Source organism: Arachis stenosperma, chromosome 3 (assembly GCF_014773155.1).
Source record: "Arachis stenosperma cultivar V10309 chromosome 3, arast.V10309.gnm1.PFL2, whole genome shotgun sequence".
NCBI lineage: Eukaryota > Viridiplantae > Streptophyta > Magnoliopsida > Fabales > Fabaceae > Arachis > Arachis stenosperma.
Window position 1 is genome coordinate 9,978,835 of NC_080379.1, and position 7,431 is coordinate 9,986,265.

General features: G+C 39.8%; 1 non-coding gene across 1 annotated transcript; it reads left to right on the forward strand.

Moving 5' to 3' along the window:
- Positions 1-225: 225 nt before the first annotated feature.
- On the forward strand, positions 226-333 carry LOC130972581 (small nucleolar RNA R71). Its single transcript, XR_009083741.1, has one exon. It is a non-coding gene; the product is annotated as a small nucleolar RNA R71 (small nucleolar RNA).
- Positions 334-7,431: the final 7,098 nt, after the last annotated feature.

Below are 7,431 nucleotides of genomic sequence, written 5' to 3' on the forward strand. Positions count from 1 at the left end.
CAGAGTGTCAATCTCAAGAACTCCTTTCTTCTGATTAGTCCCATTGTTCACAGGATTCCTTTCAGAAGTGTACATGAATTGGTTATTTGCAACCATTTCAATGAGCTCTTGAGCTTCTGTAGGCGTCTTCTTCAAATGAAGAGATCCTCCAGCAGAGCTATCCAGAGACATCTTGGATAGTTCAGAGAGACCATCATAGAAAATACCTATGATGCTCCATTCAGAAAGCATGTCAGAAGGACATTTTCTGATCAATTGTTTGTATCTTTCCCAAGCTTCATAGAGGGATTCTCCATCCTTCTGTCTGAAGGTTTGGACTTCCACTCTAAGCTTACTCCATTTTTGAGGTGGAAAGAACTTTGCCAAGAAGGCATTGACTAGCTTTTCCCAAGAGTCCAGGCTATCTTTAGGTTGTGAGTCCAACCATATTCTAGCTCTGTCTCTTACAGCAAAAGGGAATAGCATCAGTCTGTAGACCTCAGGGTCAACCCCATTAGTCTTGACTGTGTCACAGATTTGCAAGAACTCAGCTAAAAACTGATGAGGATCTCCATTGGAAGTCAATGGAACTTGCAATTCTGTTGCATTAGAGAAACTAATTGAGGCTTAAGCTCAAAGTTGTTTGCTCCAATGGCAGGGATAGAGATGCTTCTCCCATAGAAGTCGGGAGTAGGTGCAGTAAAGTCACCCAGCACCTTCCTTGCATTGTTGGCATTGTTGTTGTTTTCGGCTGCCATGTCTTCTTCTTCCTTGAAGAATTCGGTTAGGTCCTCTACAGAGAGTTGTGCCTTAGCTTCTCTTAGCTTTCGCTTTAAGGTCCTTTCAGGTTCAGGGTCAGCTTCAACAAGAATGCCTTTGTCTTTGCTCCTGCTCATATGAAAGAGAAGAGAACAAGAAAATGTGGAATCCTCTATGTCACAGTATAGAGATTCCTTGAGGTGTCAGAGGAAAAGAAAAATAGAAGAAGGAGATAGAAGAATTCGAGCTTGATTAGATAGAGTTCGAGTTGTGCATTAAGAAGGAGTAGTACTCCATAAATAGAAGGATGTGGGAAGGAGGGAAGAGAATTTTCGAAAATTAAATTAAAAAGTTTGAAAACATTTTGAAAAACTGATTGATAATTTTCGAAAATTCAAAGTGGAAAAGAAATCAAGTGATTTTTGAAAAAGATTTTGAAATTAGAAATTAAAAAGATTTGATTGAAAACTTATTTTGAAAAAGATGTGATTGAGAAGATATGATTTGAAAATAATTTTAAGAAGATTTGATTTGAAAACAATTTTAAAAAGATTTGATTAATTACTTGCCTAACAAGAAAAGATATGATTCAAACATTAAACCTTTCTCAACAGAAAAGGCAATATACTTGAGATGTTCAATCAAATCATTAATTGTTAGCAAGTATCTTTGAAAAAGGAAAGAAATTGATTTTGAAAACATTTGATTGAAAGGATATGATTTGAAAAAGATTTGATTTTGAAAAACTTTGAAAACTTGAAAAAAAATTGATTTGAAAAACAAAATCTTCCCCCTTTGCCATCCTGGCGTTAAACGCCCAGAATGGTATCCATTCTGGCGTTTAACGCCCAAAATGCCCTTTTTGGGCGTTAAACGCCCAACCAGGTACCCTGGCTGGCGTTTAAACGCCAGTCTGTCCTTCTTCACTGGGCGTTTTGAACGCCCAGCTTTTTCTGTATAATTCCTCTGCAGCATGTTCAGAATCTTCAATTCTTTGTATTATTGACTTGAAAAGACACAACTTAAAAAATATTTTTGGATTTTTAATAATCAAAATGCAACAAGAATCAAATAACAATGCATGCAAGACACCAAACTTAGCAGTTTGTATACTACTGACACTATATGAGACACATAAACACTCAAGTCAAAAGAATTCAAAGATCAGAGTAAGAAATCATCAAGAATTATTTGAAGATCCTTAAGACATATGAATGAATGCATGCAATTGACACCAAACTTAAGATGAGACACTAGACTCAAACAAGAAATTTTTGGGTTTTATGATTTTTTTGATTTTTTTGTGTTTTTCGAAAATTAAGTGGAAAAAGGTATCAAAATTCTTAATGAGAAATCCAGGAATCAGTGCAATGCTAGTCTAAGACTCCGGTCCAGGAATTAGACATGGCTTCACAGCCAGCCAAGCTTTCAAAGAAAGCTTCGGTCCAAAACACTAGACATGGCCAAAGGCCAGCCAAGCCTTAGCAGATCACTGCTCCAAAAGCAAGATTGATAAAAATCAACAAGCTCTTGTGAAGATAAGTTGAAACCTCGGTCCAATGAGATTAGACATGGCTTCTCAGCCAGCCAGACTTCAATAAATCATCATGAAACTCTAGAATTCATCTTCAAGAATTTCGAAAAAAAAAATACCTAATCTAAGCAACAAGATAAACCGTCAGTTGTCCAAACTGAACAATCCCCGGCAACGGCGCCAAAAACTTGGTGCTTGTTGCCGGATCTTGGCACTGATGTTACCGGACAAAAAGCTTGCTCAAAACTTGAACAATCCCCGGCAACGGCGCCAAAAACTTGGTGCACGAAATTGTGAACAATACTTTTTCACAACTCTCATAATCCCCGGTCATGAACTCCAAAAACTTGGTAGCTCAATTCCATGGCATTACACAACTTCGCACAACTAACCAGCAAGTGCACTGGGTCGTCCAAGTAAAAAACCTTACGCGAGTAAGGGTCGATCCCACGGAGATTGTTAGTATTGAAGCAAGCTATGGTCATCTTGCAAATCTTAGTCAGGCAGACTCAAATGTATAATGGTGATGAACGAAAATAACATATAAGATAAAGATAGAGATACTTATGTAATCCATTGGTAGGAACTTCAGATAAGCGCATGAAGATGCCTTCCCTTCCGTCTCTCTGCTTTCCTACTGTCTTCATCCAATCCTTCTTACTCCTTTCCATGGCAAGCTCGTGTAGGGTTTCACCGTTGTCAATGGCTACCTCCCATCCTCTCAGTGAAAGCGATTGCATATGCTCTGTCACAGCATAGCGGAATTCAGCTGTCGGTTCTCGGTCAGGCCGGAATAATATCCATCGATACTTTTGCGTCTGTCACTAATGCCCCGCCTGCTAGGAGTTTGAAGCACGTCACAGTCATTCAATCATTGAATCCTACTCATAATACCACAGACAAGGTTAGACCTTCCGGATTCTCTTGAATGCCGCCATCAGTTCTTGCCTATACCACGAAGACTCTGATCTCACGGAATGGCTGGCTCGTTTGTCAGGCGAGCACTCGGTTGTCAGGCGATCAACCATGCATCGTGTTATCAGGAATCCAAGAGATATTCACTAAGCCTCGGATGCTTGTAGAACAAGAATGGTTGTCAGTCACCTTGTTCATAGGTGAGAATGGTGATGAGTGTCACTGATCATCACATTCATCAAGTTGAAGAACAAGTGATATCTTGGACAAAGAACAAGCGGAATTGAATAGAAGAACAATAGTAATTGCATTAATACTCGAGGTACAGCAGAGCTCCACACCTTAATCTATGGTGTAGAAACTCCACCGTTGAAAATACATAAGAACAAGGTCTAGGCATGGCCGAATGGCCAGCCTCCCAATGATCTAAGATAGCATAAAACACGAAGGTAGCTACCCAGATTTCTCAATACAATAGTAAAAGGTCCTACTTATAGAAAACTAGTAGCCTAGGGTGTACAGAGATGAGTAAATGACATAAAAATTCACTTCCGGGCCCACTTGGTGTGTGCTTGGGCTGAGCAATGAAGCAATTTCGTGTAGAGACTCTTCTTGGAGTTAAACGCCAGCTTTGGTGCCAGTTTGGGCGTTTAACTCCCATTTAGGTGCCAGTTCCGGCGTTTAACGCTGGAATTTCTGTAGGTGACTTTGGACGCCGGTTTGGGCCATCAAATCTTGGGCAAAGTATGGACTATCATATATTGCTGGAAAGCCCAGGATGTTTACTTTCCAACGCCGTTGAGAGCGCGCCAATTGGGCTTCTGTAGCTCCAGAAAATCCACTTCGAGTGCAGGGAGGTCAGAATCCAACAACATCTGCAGTCCTTTTGAGTCTCTGGATCAGATTTTTGCTCAGATCCCTCAATTTCAGCCAGAAAATACCTGAAATCACAGAAAAACACACAAACTCATAGTAAAGTCCAGAAAAGTGAATTTTAACTAAAAACTAATAAAAATATACTAAAAACTAACTAGATCATACCAAAAACATACTAAAAACAATGCCAAAAAGTGTATAAATTATCCGCTCATCAATATTTTATCATCTTTTTCAAAAATCTTATCCTAACCAATTTCTCCTTTTCCTCAAATTTTTCGAAAATCTTCAAAAAAATATTTTCATTTTTTTATTTATTTTATTTCGTTTTTATTTGTTTTATTTTTACTTTATTTTATAAAATAAATTTTTATAAAATAAATAATATCAACATCCATACCATCTCCTTTATTCCATCATGGAACTAAGTGGAAATGAACAGTCCAGGAGGACTCTGGGGTCATATGCTAACCCCACTACTGCTTCATATGGGAGTAGTATCTGTATACCCTCCATTGGAGTTAGTAGCTTTGAGTTGAATCCTCAGCTCATTATCATGGTGCAGCAAAGCTGCCAGTATTCCGGTCTTCCACACGAAGAACCTACAGAGTTTCTGGCACAATTTTTGCAAATTGCTGACACAGTACATGATAAGAAAGTAGATCAGGATGTCTACAGATTATTACTGTTTCCATTTGCTGTAAAAGATCAAGATAAGAGGTGGTTAAATAACCAACCTAAAAACAGCATAAAGACATGGAAATAGCTGTCAGAAAAATTCCTGAATCACTACTTTCCTCCAAAACGGATGACACAACTAAGGCTAAGCATCCAAGGCTTCAAACAAGGAGATAATGAATCCCTTTATGATGCCTGGGAGAGATACAGAGAGATGCTAAGAAAATGCCCCTCTGAGATGTTTTCAGAGTGGGTGCAATTAGACATCTTCTACTATGGGCTTACAGAAAAAGCTCAGATTTCTCTAGATCACTCAGCTGGTGGATCTATACATATGAGAAAAACAATTGAAGAAGCTCAAGAGCTTATTGATACAGTTGCCAAAAATCAGCATCTGTACCTAAGCAGTGAATCTTCCATGAAAGAAAAAGCTAAAACAGTAATTGCTGAACTCAGTCCTGTAGATCAGGCTAATGAATTCAATCAGCAATTAGACTTTCTAACTCAGCAGCTAGCCGAATTCAAGGAAATACTACAGAAAACAAGAATGGCTAATAGGAATATGGAAGTACAGTTAAAGCAAACAGAAAAGCAATTGTCAAAACAAATTGCAGAAGAATGCTAAGCAGTTCAATTAAGAAGTGGGAAAACATTAAAAACCTCACTTCAAAGCAGCAGGAAGCCAAGAAATGAACAAATGGCTACTCAAAATCCCTCTGAGGACAATCAGAGCCCAGAAAGGAATAAGGCTGGCGCTGAACGCCCAGACCATGCTCATTCCTGGCGTTCAACGCCAGAAACAAGCATGGACTTGGCGTTGAATGCCCAAAGGGAGCACAGTTCTGGCGTTCAGACGCCAGTAACAGATAAGGAGTTGGCGTTTAACGCCACTCCAGCTTCCACCTCTGGCATTCAAATGCCAGTGGGGGATCAGTCACATACAAGTGCTGATAACAACCATTCTAAAAAGGCTTCCCAACCCACTTCTGTAGGTAATAAACCTGCAGCAACTAAGGTTGAGGAATATAAAGCCAAAATGCCTTATCCTCAAAAACTCCGCCAAGCGGAACAGGATAAGCAATTTGCCCGCTTTGCAGACTATCTCAGGACTCTTGAAATAAAGATTTCGTTTGCAGAAGCACTTGAGCAAATACCCTCTTATGCTAAGTTCATGAAAGAGATCTTAAGTCATAAGAAGGATTGGAGAGAAACTGAAAAAGTTTACCTCACTGAAGAATGCAGTGCAGTCATTCTGAAAAGCTTACCTGAGAAGCTTAAAGACCCCGGGAGCTTTATGATACAATGCACATTAGAGGGTAATTGTACCAAGCAAGCTCTATGTGATCTTGGGGCAAGTATCAACCTAATACCTGCATCTATTATCACAAAGCTCGAGTTGACTGAAGAAGTCAAACAAACCCGGATATGTCTTCAACTTGCTGATGGCTCCATTAAATACCCATCAGGTGTGATTGAAGGCATGATTGTTAAGGTTGGGCCATTTACCTTTCCCACTGACTTTGTGGTGCTGGAAATGGAGGAGCACAAGAGTGCAACTCTCATTCTAGGAAGACCTTTTCTAGCAACTGGCCGAACCCTCATTGACGTCCAAAAAGGGGAAGTAACCCTGAGAGTCAATGAGGAGGAGTTCAAGTTAAATGTTGTCAAAGCCATGCAACATCCAGACACCCCAAATGACTGCATGAGTGTTGATATTATTGACTCTCTGGTAAGAGAGGTCAATATGACTGAGAGTCTCGAATCAGAGCTAGAGGACATCTTTAAAGATGTTCAGCCAGATTTGGAGGAATCAGAGAGAATAATAGAATCTCTGAAAATCCCCCAAGAAGAGGAGAAACCTCCCAAACCCGAGCTCAAACCATTACCACCATCCCTAAAATATGCATTTCTGGGAGAAGGTGATGCCTTTCCTATAATCATAAGCTTTGCCCTAGAGCCACAGGAAGAGGAAGCACTGATTCAAGTGCTAAAGACACACAAGACAGCTCTTGGGTGGTCCATCAGTGATCTTAAGGGCATTAGCCCAGCCAGATGCATGCACAAGATCCTATTGGAGGGTGACGCCAAGCCAGTGGTTCAACCACAAAGGCGGCTGAATCCAGCCATAAAGGAAGTGGTACAGAAGGAGGTCACTAAATTACTAGAGGCTGGGATTATTTATCCTATTTCTGACAGCCCCTGGGTAAGCCCTGTCCAAGTTGTCCCTAAGAAAGGTGGCATGACAGTGGTTCACAATGAAAAAAATGAACTGGATCCTACAAGAACAGTTACAGGGTGGCGTATGTGTATTGATTATAGAAGGCTCAATACAGCCACCAGAAAGGATCATTTTCCTTTACCATTCATAGACCAGATGCTAGAAAGACTAGCAGGTCATGAATACTACTGCTTCCTGGATGGATATTCAGGTTATAATCAAATTGCAGTAGATCCCTGATGAGCGGATAATTTGTATACTTTTTGGCATTGTTTTTAGTATGTTTTTGATATGATATAGTTAGTTTTTAGTATATTTTTATTAGTTTTTAATTAAAATTCACTTTTCTGGACTTTACTATGAGTTTGTGTGTTTTTCTGTGATTTCAGGTATTTTCTGGCTGAAATTGAGGGACCTGAGCAAAAATCTGATTTTGAGACTCAAAAGGACTGCAGATGCTGTTGGATTCTGA